This window comes from Gallus gallus, chromosome 1, assembly GCF_016699485.2.
Source record: "Gallus gallus isolate bGalGal1 chromosome 1, bGalGal1.mat.broiler.GRCg7b, whole genome shotgun sequence".
Classification (NCBI taxonomy): Eukaryota; Metazoa; Chordata; class Aves; order Galliformes; family Phasianidae; genus Gallus; species Gallus gallus.
This window is the reverse complement of record NC_052532.1, coordinates 46492697-46519054: the sequence shown is the minus strand read 5'-3', so window position 1 is coordinate 46519054 and position 26358 is coordinate 46492697. Positions and strand designations below refer to the sequence as shown.

General features: G+C 39.4%; 1 long non-coding RNA gene across 1 annotated transcript; it reads left to right on the top strand.

Annotated features, from left to right (window-relative positions):
- Window positions 1-11246: 11246 nt before the first annotated feature.
- Window positions 11247-25922, top strand: LOC112533393. Its single transcript, XR_003077536.2, has 3 exons — window positions 11247-11445; window positions 23817-23979; window positions 25209-25922. It is a non-coding gene; the product is annotated as an uncharacterized LOC112533393 (long non-coding RNA).
- The last annotated feature ends 436 nt before the right edge of the window (window positions 25923-26358 follow it).

The window sequence follows — 26358 nt, the reverse complement described above, 5'->3', positions numbered from 1 at the left end:
TCTCTTTCCATTAGAGCAGGTAAGAGCAATACGATTAAGCAAACATTCATAAGATTTAGTAGAGAGTTACATTTTTAACACTCATTTCATTGCACATAACTCATGGTGGTCATGGACTTGATTCTAGAAAGAAGAAAACCTACAAGTATTTTATACAGCACTCACTGGTGCAAAGAAGCACAAACGTTCACAGGAAGCAAGCAGCTACCTCATCTATTACCTCAGTCTGCTTATTCCCATGTGTGCAGGAGCCTTCTTAGGTGGATCTAAAACTAGACAGTGATTGATTATGGAAAGAACTGTTATATAACTTAGACATTATCTCGGTTTCCACAACCCTAATCACGAAGTTCCAAATGCATTCAAGTGACAAACCAATTTAAAAACAATTTGACTCCCAAGACAATCACAACAGGGAAAGACTTTAAACTGAGCAGGTATTACAATGCAATTAGCACAATTAACCCTTTGTCACAGCAGCAAATCAAGAGTTTCCACCTCTCAGTGTTTCCTTACAAAGTCTACGATTGGAAAATTGACTTCCAGCAGGGAGGAGTTAACACTATGGCAATCTCTTCCTTACACATTTTTAACAGTCACCAGGTGGCAAAATCTATTTATATGCCATATGTTTGTAATAGGATCTCAATTTGTGAGATACAACATTAAATTTCTTGAATGAATATACTGAACAGAAAAGCATGACAACTGGAGCCTCAATAACATGACGAAACATATTAAAATTGGTGTTAATATAATAATCGGCTGTGTTTTGTTCCATATGGCAATTTATGTTAACAGTTAAGCTAAACCCCATCTGTTTTTTCAAAAGCTGAATGTAATAAAAGAAGAAAGGTCACGATCATGAACTTCTGCCTTCAAGTCACACTGCGTGTATTTAATAATGTATAGCTCACTGGATTTCTATATGATATATACCAAGTTAAAAGGCAAGATTTCCTCATGCAAAAAAGTAATGTTTTGCAGAGTCGTGCTCCCTGTCTCCTGACTTATTTAAGAATCTGGAGGAGGGGAACAGCTGGCAGCAGAATGGTCAATGGCAATACAAAGAACAGAACTAAATTTTTCCTGCTCCAAAGATCCTGTCAGTACAGAGCACACTTGATTCCGCAGCTATGACAAGACAAATGGTATATTCCACACATCTAACAGGTGTGCCGTGCTACCCTTCTGCTTGTACTGAAATGCGCTGACAGTACAGCAATGGGGAACATTTGTCTTTATCTTTATAACAACTGACAAGATGCATGATTACCTCTGTAAGGCTATCACGGAAAAAAAATAAAGAAAAGCCCTGTCCATGAGCCTGGTTATTAGTCACATGCTGAAATGCTGACCAAGTCTAGCAGAGTAGGAATTATTTGTAAAATTGCCTTCAAAGAACATTATCTCCCACCCTGCTTCCAATAAACAGATCAAACAGATCTCATCTGCACTAGCTTTTCATAATCTTTTGTGAGTGTTTCTGGCAGTTTGGTGACTTAGCTGAGTTCAAACTATTAATGGCCACCTGAAATTCATCAGGCTTTATTTCTTCAAAAAAATCTGATTACTACGTGTATATTTACTAAGATGATAAATATATAATCTAACAAATTTGATGAATTCACCTACCTGAGAATTTGTCCACTGTGGGCACTATATATATATATGTATATATATATATATATGTAGTAGTGTTTTTGAAGACAAATTTCTCCTGGGAAATATAACTATTGGGCCCAATACTCAATCAGAGGGCCCCCATTTGGATACCCACCTCTCATCTTTTATTGCACTGAGATATGTGAAAAAGGTCTGAGTTGTCAGTTTTGTCATACGCATCAGCAGCGCTTCTTATGTCAGCCCTTTGAATAGCCCAGTATTCTTGAACCGTTCTCCCTAAAGCAAATGAATTCCCCACTTGCTGCCTTCAAGTTAACCCAGAGTGTAACCTTTGCAATTTCTATGAATACATTGATGTGTGAATATAATCTGTCCATTGTTTAACAGCAAAGTCCTGTGCAAAGTGCAACAAATTCGCTGTGCAAACAGCTCTAGGTTTCCCATTTGGATCTTGGAGATGAAATACAGAAGGGTGAGAGTTGGTGCAACCTGAGAGACCCCTGTTAGCTACACAAATAAAGAGGCTTAGGAACATTTCTTATTCCTACCAGTTATAATTTATGCCTCATGAATTGCCTCAGAAAGCACTGTAAAGGCAAATGTGGACATGAACCACAGTTATGCCAGCTCATTTCCACAGTGAAATTACACTTACAGCCCAGCTAGACTGGACATGGGCATGAGGTAATCCTGTTCCTTCAAGGATGTGGATTAAGAGAAGGTCAAACGTCTCTTGCAAGACCTCCAATCCTATGCTGCTGGATGTGCTCCTCAGTGAAGACAGCATTATAAATCAGTGCAGCACGGTGACACTGCACAGCACCTTGTGCAGGAGCACTAGCAGCTCCTGATCTGCGCAGAGCATTATCAGAATGCTTGAGTCACTAGCACGGTGGACGTTGATTTTCAGGTCTTTTCCCCTCACAGGAAAAGGGGTAAACTGGAGAAAATGTGTCTCTGAAATAGCTCTAATAAAGTCCTGGCACTGCTCAGAGTTGCAGCCACGTGGTACCCATTGCCTCCCGGCAAGCCTTGGTTTTCTCTTCCCTGTCCCTTCTATATGCTTCATGGCTAGGTATTTTGCCCTTACATCTGATAGAAAAAGCTATCCATGAATTGCTCAGCCAGGCAGACATGTTACTAATAAATAACACTCGATGGGGGAAGTAGGTCTTTCGACAGGTTGTAAAGAGCTGTTTCTGTTGCGGACAGGTATCGCCTCAGGAGAGCCATTGAGGCCTCTTTGCATATTCACAGTCCTGCATTATTCTTTTTTATTTGTGATAAAGTAAAATGAAAATGAATTTAGGGGGAAATGATGTCACTCGTATGCCATTAAAATTGAGATATAAACCACAGAAGCAAAGACACAACTGTCATTTTTCCTGACACCATGCAGTCTGACACAGCGTCAGACGTAACTTTGAATTTCCTGGCTTTGGTGGGTTCTCATTCTCACCCCGAGACATCATTTAAATGAAGTTTGTTGTTTCTGAATATTACTGTACCTCTTATATTATCAATAATAATAGGGTACCTTCTGCTCCTCGGGGGCAAACTCTCAAACAAATGGCTTGTGAATCAATAAAAACATTAGGCTGCTGCAGCTGAATTTATTTATTCATGAGATGCTTATCTCTGTAAATTCCTTAGGAAAAATCCTTAATCCTTCCATACTGAATTGACTATTTATCAGTTTTAAACTGGACCTTATTAATTTTTTTTTTTTCTCCTCATGCTGGAAAATGCCCCTCTTCTGCACAGAATTAAATTTCTTTCTGTCTTCCTTTTCACTCCCAGGGACTAAACCCACTGGTTAAGAATGGGAAATAACAGATGGCAGCAAGCTCCCATATACAAATCTGCTGTGTCTGAGCACCTTATAAGCTCTCTTTGCAATCTACTCGCAGAAGCCTGTATGCTGCAGCACAGCCACATTTGGCTCCTCACTCATCAGTAACAGGCTGAGCTGTTTCTCCCTTTGTTTTATTGCCGGTTCATTGGCAGCTGCTGTAAGTAGAGATCAGCTCCATCACAACTGAGCACAATTATATTTATAGGGTACAAAGGTACTTACAAACCCTTAAGCATAAGATCGAATTCAATGCCAAGGTTGTGATTCGGGTTTTACCTACTGACTGTGGCAGGAGATATCTTCTCAAGATCTGGGAACTAAGAAAACAGCATTTTGCTGTGGGCTCATTTGAATAATCTTGCCACTCATTAAACACAGCTGCAAGGCAAGGAATGACAGAGTTCAAAGGCAAACCAGGGGAATATATTAGTCACAAAATCATTGTCAGAGCCTGTAGGTATGTTTCCCCAATATTCCTCAATATAACACCATTAATCACAATAGGAATGATTTTGTCATTGCAAACACTCGTAAAGGTTAGAAGAATATTCTATGTGGGAAACCTAAGTTGCTATTTTTAGAAATGCTGTTGCTAGAGAATTTCAGAATGCTATACGTTTTGATCAAGGACCAAAAGAAGGGTTAGGTGTGGGTGCTGGAGGCTTATTTCATTGGCGAGTTCGTACACGACTGGCGAACTGTAGAGCCCTCAATGTGTGCTCTTTCGAAAAATGGCTGTTGATGCAATTAAAATATATTGCTTAATCCTAATACTTTCCAAGAGGCTACAGACTGCTGGAAAAGACAGCACTTGGAGATTCACACAAGGTTATGTTTTCTTGTGTTTCTACACACCGCTATAGTCAGGCTCCTTCCTTGGCCAAGCGGCGCTCGCTGGTTCATCAGCAATGCACTATTCTCTGCCTTTTGGCAGTGCAGTCATCGGGCTCTGAGCACGAGTTCACCACACACCTGTTACAGCAGCAGAGAGCACGGCAGCAGGGCAGGCTCTCAATTCAGTTCCCGTGTCTGGAGGGTGCCAAAATGCTTCAGGGCTACCAAAGCGTTGACATCTCCAGCGCAATTTCCATCACTCTCTTTGCTAAATAAAATAAGCTTTCCAATATGGCCCGTGAGATTGGAGTAGTGTCTATTTTCTTCTCTACAAATCAGAAGTGCTTCCATTCTTTAATATTTATCAACCTCAATCCAGAGGGAAATATTCAGCCTCTCGTTCTCCACAGTATGTGCTTTTCCTCACCCAAAAAAGCTGCTGGATTCTATGAGGCAAACAGATTCAAATGCATTTGATTTGGGAGAAGGGAGATATTACGAGTGCTCTGAGGACTATGTGGCAAGTGGCCATTTTTCAGATCTGCTATTGTAATCAGAAGCAGAGTGACTGGAAGGTATTTTCCATGAAGTACCTCTCTGGAGCTAAATCCAGGGACTGGGGCATCGTTTGTGAAAACACCGTCATTTTTAAAGGAAATGTACTTGTTTACAAATCATAAAAAGTTTAATAGGTACTTCTCCTGTAGGCAGAATTACAGACAGACAGATCTGCCTAAAGTTTTTTTATAAATACTCGAAGTGAGAAGGAGCACTGAGAAATAAAAGACTACAAGTAGCACTCACAAAGCTTTTCCCTTTTAAGTCTTGTAAAACTTGCAAAGGGAATGCTTCACAGGAAGGACTTATAAGTACTCCCAATTAGCCCTTGGCAAGCACACTGCTTGGGTTCCTGCTTATCTTCCAGCCTGTAAGAAACAACATGTTTAAAGCAGAACTATGTCTTTAGCAGGGCGGGGAGGGGGGTTGTGCCATGCCATACCATGCTGTGCCATGCCATACCATGCCATGTTGTGTTGTGCTGTACCACACTATGCCATGCTGTGCTTTGCTGTGCCATCTTGTACCACGCCATGCCATGCCATGCCATGCTGCACCATGCCGTGCCATGCCAAGCCAAGCTGTGCCCCTGGCTCTGCTCCTGTCTCAGGCCAATGAGCGAAGGGTCCTGTGGCCAGACAGCAGGCTTATCCTGCAGTTCAGATCAGCAGGCACACCAAGTTTGGTCATATTCACTGCTTATTTGAGTCTTATTTTGGTCCTGCAGATGCTTTGCTTAACCCTGCAAAGTCGTTCACAGGCGAGTTCAAAAGTCCTTTATTATAACAAGCCAGTGCCAGCTGCTTTTAGCCTTTCTGTATGGGAACAAATGTCATGAAAAAGAAGGAAAGAGAATATGCTTTTCTTCATGGGGAATTAAAAGCACCAAAAGCCACAGGCCTATCTCGCTGCACAATTTAATTAGACTATTTTTCAGCGGTTTGTTTAGTTCTCTTATTTATATTTAATGTGGCTGCAAACAGCAAGCAAGGAGTTTGATTCAGCGGCGTAATGATGCATTATGTTAGCAGCTAAACTCCCGAGACTTTGTGATCTTGGCATTTCTGGTCGGGTCAACTCCTGTAATTCAGTTTCAGGAGTCACATGCGAAGTCCATCAGCGCTGGCTCTCACGGGCGGGCTGTGGGGGGCGGACACCAGCCGGCGGTGGCTGCTGTTGCTAGGCAGGAGCCCGAGTCCTGCGGTGGGGTCATGCCTGCTCCTCCTTCCCTCCCCCCCGTGCTATCTGTTGTCATTGCAAATTACTCCAGATGGATTGAAGGAAGTGAACCCATATTCTTGGGAAGGGCTGAGCACAAAGAGAGGATGGGAGAGATGCGGTATCAGGAGTAAATTGTTATTGCTGCTCAGAAAAAGCCCTGTGCTCTTCCTTTGCTTTCGCCAAAGACGGTTCTCCCACGAGAACAAACAGCACGTAATGATGGACAGAGCTGGCCATGTCGACTGACTTCCCAAGTGCTGAACAGCTTGGTACCCCTTTCAGCCATGGGGAGAAAGGGCTGGTACTGAAACATGCACACAAGCATTCAGATTTCCCATAGCAGAACTACAACTGGTGGGATGAGGTAATCATTGCTCTTGTCTTCACTTATCCCTGTTAACCCCCTCTGCTGCCCCAGTTTATCTGAACTCCCAACACCTTTTCAGGTGCCATGCTCTAAGGTAAATATTTTCCACTTTTCAAGATACAGAAAGCAGAGATGCCTGGGGCATCTGCCAATAATACAGGAATATAACGAGGATTTCAACTTTTAGTTTTCTGGGCCTTTTTTAAGCATTTTTTTTTTTTTTAAGAAAATACAGCTCTCCTAATCTAGTGGGTGAGATACTGAGTGATTTCATTTCCTCAAGCTGGTTATAGTTTGTGATTTCCAGAGTACATTTCTCTGAGCATATTTAACAAATGTTGGATTTCATTTAACAGAGAAGTATATATTTAGCAGTATGTAGAGCAAATTTTTGAGGATGTATAACAAAGAGGCAGGTAGACAATGTCAAGGCATCTGTGTCAGGTTTCTAGAAAGCAAAAAGACCTGTTGAGAAGTCTTGAATATTAACTCAGACTTCTGACTAATATAAGGAATAGAATTGGAATAGGATAATCAGAAATAATAACTACCTTCCTCATATCCAGAGGTTTCAAATTCATTGTCACAGAAAAGAGATAACTCTGAGGGAAAATGAATATCCTAAACAAGTTTTATATGCTATCCCAGACACATCATACAGCATTGGTGTAATGGATCAGACCTTAAAGGAATGGAGACAATAAATCCAGATAACCTAAACCAGCTTACCATGCAGAGTTTTACATCCAAAGCTGGCGTTGACATATTAAACATGTACTGAGCTAGAAAGAAGGAAAGCAGCTGAAGTCTACTGATGGTCTTGTGCTTAAAGCATGTTTTACCTTCTCTGCATACCTGAAAAAGAGCTCCATAGGCTTTGAAATGAGTGCAAAAATAGAATGGTGAGAATATCCATGAAAGAACTTGAACACTATTTTAAGCAGTGGGAGGCAAAAGGCTCTGCACGGAAAATGGGTAAAAATTCCTACGAAGACTGATGAATATTTTGTTAGTGCTAAAGAGCTAACTGTAAAAGTGTCAGAAGGAGTCAATGCAATACTTTCACAAAACGAACATGCTGTATTTTATAATCTAGTAAAATTGCAAACAAGAAAAGCCCCGCTTATTGTGCATTCCAGGATTAGCATTCATTTTACAAACACTTTTAAATGCAAGCCTAAAATGTCCCTGGTGTAGATTATAGCCAAGGAGGCTACACCCTGTGACTTGTTTTCTGCACACATGAGAAGTGTTGAAAATACAGCCTTGTCCCATTAACATAAAGAATGGAAAAGTGAAGATCACCGAACGTAAGAGACTACAATTCCGGATTAGGTAGGTCAGAAAAACCTAGAAAACTACACAGTCTACCAGATCTGAATGCTTAAGGATCACATTTAACATTCATCAACATTGTCATTGCTTGTCTGGGAAGGGCCATCTGGCAGGAAGGGAAGATCAAAACCTATGGGTATTTCAATATCAAAATGAAGAGAAAATTCTCAAGAGGTGCTCAGAAATTTCTTAGGACTCTGCCCAAGATTCTGAAGAGTGATCAGAATTATTCATCCCTTTCTGTCTGTTTCCAAAGTTTCCATAAGAACTGTTATTGAAACAAGCCCTTGACTTCTACATGTAATCAGTTTCAAGTTCAGGGCAAAAGACTGCCTTGTCATAGAGCTCCTTAGTCCATGAAGGCATACACAATTGTATATAATAACAATAATAGTCATAAAAACACTGAAAAATTCCATGCTCTGGAATTGCAGACAGATAACTAGACTGTACTCTGCACAAAGCATTTGGATAAAAGCACTACTTCACTTCATGGCTTTACAGTGGCTATGCAGCAAGCCTATGTAACTTTTTGGCAGCATCAGCAGTACTGACTGATGTTTTAGGATGGTTTATGTTACACAACTGAAATGACAGAAGTCTGGAGATGCAGCCTGCAGTAAGCCAGGTTGGACTGTAGCCAGGACACTCAGCTAAGTAACGCTACAGGAAGCTCATGAAAAGCAATCCTGGGATCCTTAATGGCTGCAGAGGAGCAAGCTAAATGCTTCACAACTCATCTGAAAAGAACATTCAACATCACAGTGGAGACATTCAAGCGTAGAGCTAAGGCGCTGTTTGGCAGTTGGGAGGTCTGTGTTTAACTCCCCACGCTGTCTCATGCTTCCTGTGCAGTGGTGGGATGTGAGGCCATCTGTCTGTGACTCAGAATAATGGACATGCATGGCAATAACCACCCTCAATTTCCTCCAGCCTCTGCTTGCCTTGTCAAAGTGGAATGTAAAGTGGGATATGATGTGGGATGTTTGTACACATCCATCCTGATGTGGTCCTGCCCTTCCTGGGGGCCGTTCCAGCACTGAGAAATGACCCTTTGGGGGTGGTAGAGTGTTGTGGAACATTTTGCACTGTGCACATGGGAGCAGACGGTAGAAAGTAATAGTTGCCCCAGGGCGTGGCCTGATGAGGAAAGCCCTTTGGAGGCTGGAACTCTTGTTCTTGTGTCTCCTCCAGCAAGGAAGTCTTCACACCAGTCATACCTCAGTGGGAGAGCTGGGCTCCACAGCTGCCTCTGAGGCTTGAAAGCACTAGGGAGGTCCTAGAGCTATACCACAAATGAGTAAGGAAGAAATTCTACTATGAAGGAGTATGATGCCCAAAATGAGGTCTGGGAGTGTGGGCAAGACCAAAAGTAGGCAGATGTTAGAACAAGAACTTATGAAGACTGTGTCAGAAATGATGAGAAACTTCCTACTAGAAAAATTAAACTGGAATTAAATAATAATATGTATTTTAAAGAATCCCCTGATACATCTCTAAAAATCATGTGATTTTAACCCCTTAAAATATTCATATTTCCAAAGTAGTCTGATACTTATCTAGAGATAGGACATTCAATGTTTAATTTCATTAACTGTAGATTTATAAGCAATTAGTTTAAATTGGGAAAGACAGATGTAGTTGTTTATCTGAGAATAACGTGGAAGACTTTAAAATCATTCAGACTAAAATTATCTAATCAAAACCTGCCAGAAAGATTTTGAATAGATACTACTATATGATCTTAGGCATGGAAGAAAATGCTTCAGGATTAAACACATTAAATAATAAACTCATCAGATTAAGGAAAATATAAATAAACAAGCACTTTTAGAAAACTGAAAACAAAAAGACAGTATACCAGAAGGACCAAGAAGCTGCTCCACACTAATTCTTTATCATTAGAAATGCAGCCAACCAAACTGATATATAAATCTGAATTGGTATGCTAAGATGCTGCAGATGGAGAAGAATACTTATCCCAGTTCTAATAATTCATGTCATTAGCATAAAGGAAAACTGATTGGGTTAATTCTAAAAATCATTTGAAACCTTTGAATAAGGAAACTCTCAAATGACAAGGATCTACAGAAGCATACTCACAAGGTCAAATAGTAATATTTGTAACAGTGATATAATGAATTAAATGAAGGATTATTTCTCTTAAAATAAAAGTAGATGACAGATATATCAATACTTATTTCAGTTCATATGAACAGATGAAATATTTAAGCTAGACACTGAACATGTTAATCTGTTCCTTTTCATTCACAGAAAAGAGTCATTCTGAAAGAAAATTAGGCAGTCTATGGAAAAAAAAAAAAAAAGACAAGCTAGAGAAACCAAAAAGCCTACTTCAAACCAAACCCCATAATTCTGAAATTAAATTTATCAAATAATGGAAAGCATGTGTATTCAGAGAGTCTTAAGTGACAGGTAATCATATGGGAACTCACAGATGCACAAAAGAGGAATCTTAGGATAATGCTTTTCCTGTGTCCAGATGTTTGGATCTGGGGCACCTGTCCTGTGAAGAAAGGTTGAGGAAGTTGGGCTTGTTTAGTGTGGGGAAAGGAAGGTTCCAGCAAGACCTCGTTGCAGACTTCCAATACCTGAAGGGAGCTTAGCAGCAGGAGGCAGATCGACTTTTTACATGGTATGATAGTGATAGGACAAGGGGGAATGGCTTTAAACTAAAAGAGGGGAGGTTTATGTTACATGATAGGAAGAAATTCTTCTCTCAGAGGATGGTGAGGCATTTATACATGTTGCCCAAAGAGGTTGTGAATGTCCCATCCCTGGTGGTAGTCAAGGTGAGATTGGATGGGGCCCTGATCTAGTGGTTGGAAACCCTGCCCACGGCAGGGGGGTTGAAACTAAATGTTCTTTATAGTCCCTTTCAATCTGAGCCATTCTATGATTCTATGATCTGAGCTGCTAGGAATTATGTTTGCCTTTACAAACGCTGGACAAATGAGTGGACTGTGGAACACAAGCTGTTTCAGAAAATTATACTTAGAGAGAAGACCTGACTTCTGTAGGACTCCAAATGACAAATGATCTTTGGGCCAGGAGGTTGTAGACCCATGTCCTTATCCATTTTATACAGAAAGGCTGGGATACCTGTGGTCTTCTGTGGAAAGCATCTTGAACTCGTTGGCTATGTGACTGGATTCCCCTCTCAAGTCAATGGAATGAATACACACTCCAAGGGTAGCTTCTTTTCATCCTGATGTAGGTGGCAGAAAACAGGTCAAGCTATTCACACTTAAAAAAAAAAAATGCTTATTTCATTCAAGTGGATAAAAGAGATCTGGCTGATAGTCTACATGGATTTCCAAAAGACATTCTGCAAGGTCCTTCTATAAAGGCTCCTAAAGTAACTAAACAGTCATGGGATAAAAAGGAAGGTCGTTGCATGAATAAATAATTAATTAAACGATTGGAAGAAAGGGTAAGAGTAAATGGCCAATTATAACAGCTGAGGGAGGTCACCAATGGAGACCCACAGGGACTGTGCTAGGACTCATGCTGTTTAACATATTCTTAAATGCTGAGAAGCAGAGGGTGGGCTGAGAAGGAGCAAATTTTACCGAGAATACCAGTTTATTCAGGGGAAGAAATTTGAAGGCCAGCAGTGGAAAACTTCGTAAGTACCTCTTAAAATGGAATGACTGGGCTGCAGAAGTCAAACTAAAAAAATGCAAAATAAGGAAAAAGGTATATGAAGGTATATGACAGTAATTTTATTTGGTATTACCATTCAGGAGCAAGATTTTAGTCTTACAGTTAATAAATAGACAATTCCTTGAAAATATTGGCAAGGTGTATTGTTATGGAGGAAAAAAAAAAGCAAATGTAAAGAATTATCAAGAAAAGAATAGGGAACAAAACATAAAACAAGGTTATGTTTGAAATAGGAATGACGGAGGGAGGCATATAACAGAAGATTATGAAATTGTGAATGACAGGGAGAGATCAGTTGAGGAGGAACTACTCACCATCTCTTCCTGTAGAAGAGCAAGAAAGCATCATGTAGCACCAGGAGGTGGTAAGTTCTCAAAAAGATGAAAGGAAGTTGTTCTCACAAGTTATACTATACCTGCAGAATTCCTTGCTTCAGCATCTCGTGGGTGCTAAAAATTCACAAAGATTCAAAAAGCAACCAGTCCAATGTACAGAAGAAATACGGTTCTTAGGGTAATTAAATGAAAAATAAAAACAAACAAAACCAAAACCAAAACAAACAAAAAACCTAACAAACCAAACCAAAACAATGAAGTATTTTTTGAAACCACTGACCTGCAACTTGGACAATGGGAGGATGTTTAATTAGACACTTGACAACTATTAAAACTCATCCTGTGGCATCTGCTGTTGGTCATTGCCAGAAATAAGTTATTGGGCAGGATAGATTTTTGCTCAAGCCAGTCTGGATGTCTTCGTATTACTTGACATTAATACGAGGATATTATTGACAGATCCTTGTCTTTTGTGGCACAGTGAACTCCATGGTCAGAGCTAGAGTTATAAAGGTACTACTTAAATAAAATAGAAAGCTCTGAGTAATTTCAAAGCTGGACAAAATGCAGAAAGAAGCCAAACAATGCCTAGAGAAGTATTGGGAAGAACAAGTGCACACACGGCTGTGCCAGTTACCAGATCTGCAAAACACATGAGCTGAAAAACAGAGAGAAACTGAGAGTGACAATGCAATGAGTCCTTTAAAAGAAATAATAAGCTCAGCCTGGGCAGCGCAGAAACTAGTTCCCTTGACTACCGGAGACTTTTGGAATGGAAAAAACCCAGAGGTGACGGAGAGAATAAGTAAGTGCAGAAAGAAGGGAAAACACAGAATCCGATTAAAATGCGCCAAGAGAGACTGAAAAAGATTCATGACGACTCCTTAGATGGCGTTATGCAAAAGACCGGGCAACAAGCAGACTTTATTGGGCCAACATGAATGCACAGACAGTAAAAATGGTCAGAAATCATTGCCACAGTGCAAAGTGCAAGAGACAGAATCACTGGGAAGCTATGACAATTTGTGATGCATCCAGCAGAGCTTGGCAGCAATTGGTAATTGATGCATTTGTACATGGAGGAAACCACCACCTGCTGATAATTGATTATTACAGTTGTTCTTTTGAAACTAACTGAAGTAAGCAAAACATTAACCAATACTCTAGTGAATTACACTGAGGTAATAGTCACCAAATACTGTATTTGCAATGAGCTCATTTGAGATAATGGGTCACCATATACTTTGGAGGAATGTTGAAGATTTGTAAAGTATTGGGGCTTCAAATATAGCTGGTAGTTCTTATTGCTGACAGTTTAATGGGCTGGCCAATGCTCACAAATAGCCAAACAGACACTAACACGGACAAGACCTTTAGGTTTACAGACAAGCCCTTATGGAATCAGATGCTTTACTGCCTCAGATGCTAACAAGCTGAAAACTCTACTTAGTAATGCCTGTGGAAAAGTATTCTACAGCACAGAGCTGCAAATCAAAGACAAATAGGGCAGAGGGGAGTAGAAGAGAGAAGAAGGCAGCAAGCCCAGAACAATTGTTCAATAAACTATAACATAGTTCTAGGTAAGTTGGAGATAATGATGCGGCTGGTGTCATCCTCATCTGGAAACTGTGCTTGTAGAACAATTCACTTTATCTGCAATGCAGATAGAAAATGAAGACATTAACATCAGCTGCTTGATGATATCTCTGGCCATGCAACTGCTCCCCTCCCCCAGAAAAAAAAACTGATTTGTGATTCTGAAACAATAACTGAGAGAAACCCCAACTACAATGTCATCATGACACTACACTGCTCATTATGCAGAAAGGAGATGATTCAGGCCTGAAAATCAAGTGATACTTGAACCATACTATGCCATTCAAAAAGTTCAAGCCCAAAGAGCTGACGTCCTAGTGCTGTGATTACATGGAAGTATTGGTAAGAGCATTTCCAGTTTTATGTTGCTTTCATGCACCATTAGGTAACTGGTGCAAAACCGTTTGCAGAAAGGCTCTTAAAATGACTCCAGGAGATTGTTTCCTGCTCATTCACTCGGCATGGGTGCTGAGCTCTGATGCTGAGAGCAATGAGTGCCTTAGAAAAGCCCAGATTAAAAAAAAAAAAAAAAGAAAAGAAAAAAGACTGTTTAAGTTTATATGTGTGGATCATCATTCAAGCAAGCAGTCCAAATAAGACAAAATAAAGGACAAATAAATAAAAACATACATTTGCATCCAAGACAGAAATTCACACGTGGCTGGCAGAAAGCTTGGGGAAGATTTGCATGGCTGAGCTAAATTCCTTTCATCTCAAAGGATGAAGAGAAGACCTTTCTGATACTATATCCATATCACGGGTATTCCCTTGTGCAAATAATGGCTTAACTAAGAATTAAGATAAATTAAGGACATTTTGAATGTCATAAAGCAAAGCAATCAGATAGGAAGGTGCTACCACACTCAGAATAATAGTTGGCTGGAAGGATAAGATACTCTCCACACAAGTAGCTCTGTCTTTGGGAACAATCTGGCTGATAAACCACCAGGTATGTGAGCTGAATGGCTCTTTAGATTCCCGTGTCACAACTAAATTTCCACCGAACACAGTGGGATCTTAAACATTTAGGGCAGATGGAGAGACACTTTCATATAGCCACCTAAATATAGGCATCTTAGACTGAGAAACGTTTAGATGTTGTACTGAGGGACATAGTTTAGTGGGAAATACTGGTGAAAAGGGAGATGGTTGGACTGGATGATCTTAGAGGTCCTTTCCAACATTGGAGATTCTATGATTCTGTGCATGTTGCACACTGTGACTACTCTTCTCTGCAACTGCCCCTGTTCTCTTGACTTTATTCACCCTAGCTAAAAACAAGGAAACTTGTAATATATGTAATTTAACAGATGTTAACTCTTCCTCTCTGTTCATATGTTCTGTCTCCAGTCCTCTTCCTTTTATCAGACTGGAAAAGCCAGGGATCATTTCTTTTTTACGTTTGCCAGAATCAAGCATAATTGGTTTTTTGGACTATACCCCAACAGAATTTTATATTAGTGATCTTAATGTACCGGCAGCATGTTAGATCACATCTGATATTAGAACAGCAGAACTTGGCTCCTCATTGTCCCTATACTTAGAATTACACTGCAGCATTCCTGCCCGGCAAATGTCAAACTGGAGAATATGAAGGCAATCACATATATATGTAAATGAAGTAATTGTGACTGTTTATCAACTTTCTGTTCTTCTTAATTACAAAGTAATCTTCATCCATATTTTGCATAAACAGCTACAATTACATTTATTTTTTTTTGAAAATAGTATGGTCAATTAATTTTAATTAACTGTAATGCATGTTTTGGTTGCTTTTTTTTTTTTTCCAATAACCTCTTGTTCTCCCAGTTTTGTTTAACCCTCAGGATTTTCTCTAGCCTTCCATTCAAATATTGATGAAACTTAACACTGGTTAGTTTTCATATCTGACAAGATCATAACTTGATGTGTACTGCTATCCATTAAAAATCACTTAAGGCAATTGCAGCTACCACTGTAACACGATAAACCTGACAATAGACTGTTAGTTCAAAAGAACCCAGTAATTTCATTTATTTCCCATTCTTCAAAACATCTGCAATGACGTGAAAGAAATGTCAAGTTAAAAATAACAATTCATGGGTCATGGTATCTACCATCGTTTCATTACATTATGTCTGTGAGCAGATGAAAGCTGATCTGGCATTCAGGCTCTAGGTGAGCTGGCAAATGAAGAAAAGCTTAATCTGATCCATTTTAAGATTATCAATTATTCAAAGACATACAAAGAGTCTCCATTTTCCCATGTTCCAAAATGAAAACACAGGACAGTCTGCACAACATGGGGCAAGCAGATGCAGATGGGCTGTGCTCACGGTCTGAGCCTGCAGGATCTGCACTAACCCAGAGCTGGTGGCTAGCATGGTGCTGAAGGTGGCTGGTGATGAAGCTGGTACACCAGCTCAGCCTCGGGATCATGACAGTGTGGCTTGCTGTGTTTTGCATGGGAACTGCATTGCAGCCCACAAACTGTGCCCATCTATGCTCTCATATTATGACACGCCTTAGCTGTACAAGAGCAGCTGCAATAAAGAAAGACTCTAAACACCTTTCTCCCTACACTGAAAGCCTACTATTAAAAGCAGCTGCTTTATCTTTTATAAAACATAATAAATGAGTGAAAATGGTGGACTTGGTAATATGACAAAAACAAAGAAGAACACAAAGGCAACACCTTTTGCATCCTACACATCCATAGAAGTATCTAGAATCACTGGATCTGATAAGCTCATCTTCTTCTCTGAGACACGTATGGTAAGAAGGAAAGATAAGTCTTATCCTTATTTCAGAACTACATTGCTTTAAACTAGCAAAACTTTAAGGCTGGTCTTTTTTCCAGGGAACAATTACTGCTCAGTCTTAAGTGAGACAGAGGAAGCTGATATCTAGCAGAAGGGATATTTCAAGGCATCCTTTGCTTTAAGCTATCTACAAGAAATATGAAGCTTAAATAAAGGAGTGATAGGTCCTTTAGAAATCCTGGCACAAAAAAGGGACAGACAGTCAGAGATATGGACGATTATAGGTGCCCATTTCAGAACGTATCCACCTAATGTCACTGCCCAGCCTTTGGGAAGAATGGATCTCATATATAAGAATGACATAGGTAATAAAAATTGAAAACATTCTCAAGGAGAGAAAATCCATAGACAGAGGAGCGTTTCACCAGGAAGTGTATGTATGTGTGTTTGGGGGGGGATGTTTCATTTTATCTGTTTTTTTTTTTTCCTGAAAGCATCACGTCTGCAGCTAGTGGGTTGAGTGCATGCACAAATTAAGTTTACAGATTTCATAAAGCAATTCATTCTGCTTGAATGTAATAGCAGTAATTTTTCATGTAAGTCAGCAAAATACAATCCATAAAGGAAAAATACTGCCCTTACTTCAAACTCTATTGTTTTTATTCAATCCAAACGTGAACTGGAGCTAAATAATTTACTTTGTAAATTTCATTTTTAATTTTATGCTATTCCAAAGAAAAGAGAGAGAAAGAGAGAGAGATGCTTCAAAGCTTTAAATCCTTGTATCCTAATGTCTCAACAGTAAAATAATCTAAGGAGCGTGCTTCAGCAGAAATGATTGCTGGGATCTATAATAGGATTGTTATAACTCAATAGTGTTTTATAAATTTTTGATTCACTCCGAGTTTTTGACAGCTGGCCAACTTCCAGTTTTTATCTGATCATCTTTGCATTAATAATACATTACAATAAGTTTCTCTGAAAAGTGGCCACTTTTTTCTCACTGAACACTTTACTTTTGCCAGCATAATATTGACTTGGGTTTATAATCAATTCCTGTTCAGTTTGATCATGCTTAGCATGAAACTAAAATATTTGCTGCTAGACAGCTGCCAATACAAATGTCATCACTGTTCTAGTCTCACGAATTCCGTTGGTTGCTAAATGATCCGCCCTGCAGGTTGCAATATGTAATGGGCTGGAGCCCAAAGCTTCAAAGGCATCAGGATGTGAGTAATTGTACTTACATGAGATTCCCATTCCACTACCTCAGAAATGCTTCCTCCCAGCAAGACTGTCCATTTCCATACAGCGGTCCTCTAAGAAACCTGTGGCTTGCTCACTGGCTAGAAAGAATCAAAACTGTACCTTACTATCTAGGCAAAAATACGTAAGGAAAGAAAAAAATCTCAAAAAATAGTTTGGTCACCTTCCCCAACCTCCTCTGGCATGTATGAAATTAAATCTGGAAAAAGAAAAAATCCTATTAGAAAAGGACATATTTCTCACAAAAAAGAATTTTCAGCAAGATGAAAGTCACGTATTTTTATCTTGCTATATAATCATAATATTTACACATAGATTAATTATGCTTGATTGCTATCAGGAAACAAAACAGTTTAAGAAGTATAACTCTGTACCTAACTCAGTTAACTTGCTTCCTAGCTGCTTAGTACCCACTTTGCCATCCAACATGGCAGCATGATGTCTAGAAAGCTCTGCCAGATCTGGCCTGTGCACTCTGGAATTTTCTCACCAGGGAGGTCCTGTAGGTCTCTTTTTGCCTGTAAAGCTTATGGAACAGCTCTCTGATAAGTCCAAGATCACAGAAAGGACATAGAAACATAGAATCATATAATGCCTTAGGTTGGAAGGGACCTTAAGGATCATTGAGCTTTAACCCCCCTGCCATGGGCAGGGTTGCCAACCAGTAGATCTATGCTGTGTGAAGGAGATTACTTTGCCCATCAGGAAAAAACGAGCATGCACAGCCCTAGAAATCCCATGATGGTAATGAACAATTTATGCTCTGAAGGATTGCCTTGCTGCAACCTCAGCTCTTCTTTTTAAGGAGAATGGTGCATGCGCCATCTCTCAAGCACCAGGAAGAGGACCACCATGTGAGAATCTACCTGGGAAATATAAATGTTGGAGTCTGGCCTAAATGAAGCTGCACGGTGGTCCATCTGTTTGAAAGGCAAAACAGGCCCCCAGAAGTGGCAGAGTCACAGAGCAAATGCCAAACACCCTCCCTGGTTCTCACAGTGCTGCCTTTCCTGCCACAGACTGCACTTTGAATGCTCTGAGGTTCTGGCACCTTGTGTGTGTCTGCAACTGATAATGTGTGCTGTTCAGCTCATGCCCAACTAAGATCTCCAGAAAAAGTGAGAGAAAAGAAAACAGTCATATGTATTTTTACCACAAACTAATGGATTTTTAATGTCAAAGGATGCCTTAAAATTTCATAAAATCACTCCTGATGCCCAGCCTAGTTTTATAATTAATCATTACCTTCCGGGTGTCCCCTTTATAAAATGATAACATGGAAATATGAGTTTATATCTAAATGCAATTACATATAATATTTATTGCTTAATATAGTAAATTTCTCCTTTTTCCCAGGCAACAGGCAATTGCTCTGAGAAACACAATATACGTGAACCACAAGACAATGCTTTAAAGCACTGCATACATTTACAGTGTCCCTGTAGCAATGACACTGCAAATCCTAACATAGCAAGATGGCCCTTTTGAAAGTTATCTCCTTAGATCTGATCATAAGAGATGTATTTTCAGAAATATGTTGCATCTTTCCTGAAATTTAAATCTTTCAGAAAAGCATGCAGAATTCTGTCTCTGAAAACTGGATGGCTTATCTATGGAAGTCCTGTGGCACGTGACAGAACTGTGCCCCAAGTCTCAGCCTTAGTGATCTCGAAGAATAAACTCCTTTCATACAGTTTCATCTCACTTGGGGCAAACAAGGAAGATGAGATTGAGAGTTTGCTGCAGCTGCTATCTCCTGCTTGGAAGTGGCTGTCAAACAACTTGAAAGGAAAGGAAGACACAAAGAGCTGAGTGCAGGGGGAGCCCATCAGATCAAGATGCTAGAAAGCGACATTCAATTGGAATTAAAATTGAAAAGAACTGGGCACTGACCTTCTACTTTTGTGATGAATCAGTACGTCTAGGATGAATCAATTAATGGTTAAAAACAGAAATAGAATTCAAATGAAACAAATAAGCCTTAACATAGACATCAGTGAAAAATTTGTTCTGGGATGCTGCAAAACCAGAGCTCATTATTTTTAATGCATGCTTTCCATTTCCTTGAGGTGGGCTTCCTAGTCCTCAGGTTGGGTAAAGGTGGCAGATGGATGGGTCTGCAGAGATTGCTGAATACGCGTGAATGACACATGGGACTGATTTAAAAATTACCTTTTGTCTCACCACACAAGAGAAAGATGACAGTTTCAGATTCACTCACATCACTGTTCTTCTGTAAATCCACAGGAGCAACTCCATCACTGATAAAGTATATAACCCTTCCCATTCCAATACAGGCAAGCATAACTTACATGGCAGCAAAGGAAGTCTGGAAGCAAGAAATGCAACCCTCGTTTCCTTTCTGACAGCATAATTTGTTTCTTTCTGATTTGAAAGAGAAAATGGACAGGAAAGAAAAAATTAAAATTCTTTCTCACAATCCTGCACATACAAAATGAGAAAGATGATCCCTATGCAACCAAACACGTGGAACATGATTTTATTTTTCTAATACAAAAACAAAACAAAAATGTATTTCAACCATGGCTTTCCAAACTTTGATTTGTTTATACTTTCTTCCTCCAATGGGAAGGATAATGTGGTTTTGTTTGTATTTTCCATTGAAGCATCAAAAGATGCAGCTAATTGGTGTCCTCTTGCCTGTGAACTGTCATTATGACTTGAGCTAGAAGGCTGATACTTTGCAGTGTCTTGCACAGAGGTATTCTTTTGTTCTCACCATGGGGAAGAGAAGTGACCAGAAATCCCAATATGTTGCAAAAATGCATCGGATGTAAAGTGGAAATATATGAAAAGGAATTATCAAAAAGTACAACAGCACTGGTAATCACTTCTTCACTTTGCCAAAGAAGAAAGAAGTTTTGAATTCTGTGCATGTGTTTTTTCTCCTACAGAAACAATCATTCTTCCATTAATGTACAGCTGTCATGACATTGTTGTTTTTGTGATTTCCTACCACAGTGGATGTTTGAGGTTCTGTCCAAGCATCTTGACATCTAATTTTCTCTGACAACAATCATTCCTGTCACAAATACCAGTGGAGAACGTTACAGTGGAAGAAAGTGAAATTCACTGCTTTCATAACCACATGGCATTGTTACAGTGATTGAAGGTCAAGCATCAGGAGTACACAGGCTTTTGTGTGGTTGCAGCAACAATAACAGTGAGCGGCTGATGCCCAGGAAATCACCTCTTATTGTTTCCTTTTGTGTTACATATATCCTTGTGTTTTACTGTAGACTAACTCGACCTGTTGTGTGATGTGTGCCATCTGAAAATCGATATCATGGTCTTTGCTCCTTTCTCTGTACCACTGGTCAAACAAAAGAAAGGTGTCTTTTCTTTTCTTATTTATTTATTTATTTATTTTTATTGTGAGTTCATCTGAGCTGACCCAGTGGGTATTAAAATCTCAAAAGAAGGTTGCTTCCATTCAGAGGAAACGCATTCAAAACATGTTGAGATTCTCATCTATTAAATGCAAAGCTGACTCATACAGTTGGGGAGGGGACCCAAACCCAGATACTTATCAGAAGAATATCACAAGTTCTCATCTTTGGCCTGAGGCAACATGGGCATTTCATTACATCAGTGCATCTCCTGGCTTTTTGTTTATAATGACACCGCCATATCTCAGGATGATCCCTGCTTGGCTGTAAATCACACCTCCCCCAGCTTCTGACTCAGACAGCAGCCCCTGAGCGCTTGAGAGCGACAGACAGAAACCGAAGTGTTTTTCAGCCACAGAAACGAGTATTTTTAGTTGCAGATATTGGACAGAGGCTCAGTTTGTTTTCCAATCGAGTCAAACCAGTTTGTCGTTTTCTAGTGCCAAGCCATATGCATCTAGGTCCTTGGTTTTCTATGTTCCTGGTGTCTGGGGAGGATAGTAGCTGTTAAATGCACACTTTACACTTTTGGTCACAGGTGCTGGGAATCAGATGATTCTCTACAGAGTTGCAGAGGCCATATCCTTTTCTCCTTCGTATTTCTTACTCGTCTTCTTTGTTCTCATAATTTCCTGACACTGGCACCAGCACTTCCACTTTAAATGATGCTTTAACATGGATATTCCCCTATGTCTGTCATTCTTCCTTGGACTAACATTTGCATGGCAGATGGTGCAAATGGCCCAGCAAATATTTACTGGATCAGTGTTAGAAAATAAAAGAAAAGCAAAACAAAACAAAACAAAACAAAAACACCCCAGCTGCCAGGCTGATGACTTTTTGGCACCATATCGTGTGGCACCAGTCACCAGGATGGGCAAAACACCACGGGAAGATAATTGATGTTGAACTTCCTGGATTTTTAATATTGATTTTTGAATCCTGTTGCTTTCAGCACCCCCAAAGGTGAAGTACAAGAACAGGAACATTTCTCCTTCCTTCACAGAGTCTGCCTTTGTCTCATTGCTTCAGTGTAAAAGAAGTACTATCAAAGATTAATAGATTCCTCTTTTAAGTAAAAGAAATAGTCATAGCTGTTACTAGAATCGTATTAATTACAGAAAACAGATTGTGTTCTTTGCAAGTGGAGTCTGGTGAAATTCTCATAGCAAACACTGGGATAAATATACTAATGATTTAAACAGTGATGGAAATATAGGGAGATCAATGTTCAAAGTACCCTATTAGATGCTGCTCAAGCTTTTGGAGGCATATGCTAGGCATACCAGAGAAAGAGCAGTGAAGCACCTGCACAATGAAGTTGCTGTATTTCGCCTTTTAATTTCAAGGTCCTTGACAACCGTGATTCCTCTATTTTGGCCTTTCCTTGGTAGCTGAGCTCATTGGGAGAACATCTCAGATAACGAAGGATGAGAAAGTACCGTGAATTCCAATGAAGAAAAAGCCCTTTCTCCTACTATCTTAATGCTCTGTGTGGATGAAGAATAGCTGCAAATTATATTATTATCCAAACCGAAGTTACTTTCTAATGAGTTTGCATATCCCATAATTTTTTTTTAAAGCATTCTGTTAATATTCAAATGAAAAAAAAAAAGGAAAATGGAAAAACGAAAAGCCAAAAGTATTTGGCAACACTTCTGAAAACTACTTTAGCAAATGGTGAAAGAAAGATCTGCAAGTAAACAGGACACAACAGGAGTAGATGGAGGCAATTCTTTTGGAATTCTTTTTGGAAGTTCAAGCCACCTGAAAATCAGATTGTACATATTATGCAGTCCATTTTTAATTGTGGTTGCAATCTAGAATATTTTAATAAAGCCTTTTAATAAAGCCCTTGAACATACCGATATTAAAAGGAAAACATATTTTTCTTCTCCCATTAGTCCTTCAGGAAAGCCTCATTTTCTCTTTAAGTCTAAACACTGGAAAAAGAAGAGAATGTATACACAGCAAATATCAGGCAAGAGAAGAAAGAAAATTCAGTCTCCTGTAATTGTCTTTTGCCCATTTATCTTGCACTGTAAACTATGAACTAAATGAGAATATTTTGTGAACCAGAAAAGAGAAAAACAACACAGTACTGATTAATCTAGTTCACCCAATGTTCTCTCCTTGATCTTGTGGCATTTCAGAAGTCAGTGTTCTTGGTTGCCAAGTCTAAACAAATATCATTTTATCCTCAGAGTCAAAAGAGGAGTCGAGAGTTCCTCCATAGGAAAACTGAAGTGACTTCAAAATCTTTGCACAATGTCCATGGAAGATAGGACTTTTATTGGGTCCTGTCTCCTGGAATGCTTGTATGGCTTTCAAACAAATCTTGATTTGCCAAATTATGCACCCTAACCGCAAACCTGGGAACATCTGAATTCAGATCTGAAATCTGAGATACTAAAAATTTCAACACCAAACATGGGCATCCATAAACAGTGAAAAAGTTTAGCTACAGATACTATTCCAGAGAAAAACTTTGTACTCCTGTCCCAATAAGTAGATTCATACAGTCCAGAAAGAGTACGTTATTGGCATACGGAGAGCAAAATTAGCAAAAAACATGAGTGAGAATGATTTATTTAAAGACACAAACTCACAGACTGGGACCACAAATCTGGAGAAGATGGACTGGGATATTAAAAATGTTTTAAGGCCTTGACTAGTAAAAATAAATGAAAAATAAATAGTAAAAAAACCAAAGAACATTTGTCTCTGAACCTCAGACCCAACTACCTGCTAATTAAAAATTTTGTCACGCTGCTCTTGGTTTTCAGGCATTCTCATCTCAGACACCACTAATTCTTAAGGTAATCTCAATTTAGCTGAATTTCGTGCTGATCTTCAGCAAACAGATACAGTTAAAAAAAAAAAAAAAAAAAAAACATATAGTGACTTACCCAACTGGTCTGTACTGATTTCTAAAAAAATTCATCAACGTTCAAGTAATTTGTCAATGTTTTAATCTTCCTCCAGCAGCACACCAAAAAGAGTCTTTCTGCCATCATTTCTTCCATTTCCTCTCAGTGATTCCTAAGCAGAGGCTAATCTCTGTGAAGCACCTGCAAGCAGCCATCTTCTTAAGCCAAGAAATCCACCAAAGGATATTGGATATTGAATTTCACTGGCCCACGATAAGGTATCACCAGGTTTTTATTTTAACTCACTGCTTTTATGTGGTAAACAGCAGAGGTTAAGGAAGAAAAGAGAAGATCCCGTTTTTCTGCCCAGTTTTGCTTTTTTTTTTTTTTTTAAGACAAAGGTGGTTTAAAACTAAGTGTTATTAGAAACAGGCATGCTACAAAAGGCTTTAGAGCTTAACATGCCAGTAAAGAGTACAATATCTAAAATAAATATAATTTACAAGTGGTTTTAGATTTTGTAAGCAGATCTGTTCAATTCACCATTAAGGAAGAAGCCATAAAGTCATTGGCCAGCTCCTCAGCTGGAGGGACATGGCAAAGCTGTGCTGAAGCCCATGGCCCTATTGCTGGGAAAAGATTCAGTCTTGTTTCACTATACACGCTTTGTCTCCCTGGACACAGGACTTTCCATATGCATCCCTACACATGGAAGTCTGATTCCTACGTATGTATTACACACACACTTGGGTTTGTACAGGTATAAATACTACAGGAAAGTTTCTGTAGCTGAAAGTGTCTTGTAGAGAGAGCACTGTGCTTTCACAAAGCTTATTGCTTTGTTAGAAGGACTGCAGTCTTCCATGTGGAATTGCCACCTCAGATTGCAGTTTTTTTGAAGTTTTCAGCCACAACATTCAGCAAATAAGATGTGGGGAGAAAATTGTTTTGCCCATCTTGAGAAAAGGGTCTCTCTTGAAAGGATGGAGGAGAAAGCAGTTCAAATACATGCAAGCACTGAGGATAAGTTGTAGTGTTCAGGTCCCTAGCTATAAGAGGGGTTCAGCTGACCCCGCTCTTCCCATGGTATTGTGAAGATTCATTAAAGTTTGCAGTGTGTTTAGACAGAGTGAGAAGAACTACAGAACAGTTGAGTGGCAAATGAATAATTCTGTCTTTAGAGCCATGCCTGAGCAGCGTGCAGTAAATAAGGCCTGGGGCCAAATGCCAAGCAATGAGGATAAAAGAACATATTGAATAGCTGCTCATTAAGCGAGCATCATCCATCCTGTGCCCTGCTGAAGCAGGTGTCCTGGGGAAAAGTAATAGTATGCAACCTTGTAATTAAAACTGTATCATAATGCATATTCACCAGGAGGCAAAATTAAGGATGCCCTGAAAAATTCACTCTGACATTGCCTAACTTTTGGATACTGGACTTTGCAACTTCTATGTTCTTCTGCCTTATACATATAATTTTATATTTTTACTGCTTTCTGTATTTCAGGAGGTAGAGACTTATGATATCAGATAGCAGAAGAATGACTTCAAGCCAGCGTACTGAAGCAAAAGCAACTGCATGTGGCTGAAGAGCATGGAACAGTGCTGAAAGGAGGAGATTTAACTTGTAATCTCTAAGCAAGATAAAGAAAGTCTAAAGGCCAGGAATCATTAGTCCATGACCTATACATAATAGGCACTGATGCTCATCAAAGTTAGATCTTGGTACATACCTTGTTATACCTGCTTGGCAATTTGGTTATATTTCATGACAAACTTCTGCTAGCAGATTTTCTACTGAATAAACTCTAAAGTCTTTGACTTCCTCCTACTTATTTCATACTTTTCTTTATATTGCATTTTTTTTTCCTAAATCATATTCATACTTGACTTATCCCAAAAATATATTAAAGAAATATTAAAGAACTTTGCACATTTATTTTGTTTCTTAAGCTGTTACAGTCTTTTCTCATTTTCTGTCTGATCCAATTATTACCTGAATTTTTTGTCTCTGTTTAACTGATAGTTTGTCTATACCTATGCAGTATGAAAATGACTAAATATAGTGTAGAAATACTTTTATATTTACATATGTATACGTGTGCAGATGTTTATACATCTTCTACATACACATAAAGTGGATATTAGAACAATGGTAACGTCACAGAGGCAAAGTCATAGCAGTAAGGTAAGCAACTCCATAAAGTTTGAATTTAAGCCAATCATAATGATTCTTCCTCTTTTCTTTCAGTGGAACTGCTTTCACCTTTAATGAAAACAAACATTCCTTTGTTGACCTCCAGACATTCAGGCTGAGTAAAGGATGTCCCAGTACTTCTGCACCCATAGTCCAGTGACTGCACAGCTAGGGCAGAAAATCCCAGCTGGGGCTGCTCCCAGGCCACACTGGAAGGGAGGTGGCCAGCTTCTGCCAGGGACTCATACGACCCTTCTCAGCCAACTATGCTGCAAACACGAGGACCAAGGAAATCTGGCTTTATCAAAGACTGAATTTAGTATCTTCAGCGCTCACCCTATAGGACCATGCTCTGTTTACTGCACATCAGATACAGAACACAAAATTATTCACCTTCCCATGAGCTTCTTCTTATGGAATTTGTTTAGGTGCTCAACTTAAATTGTAATTATCTGTGTGC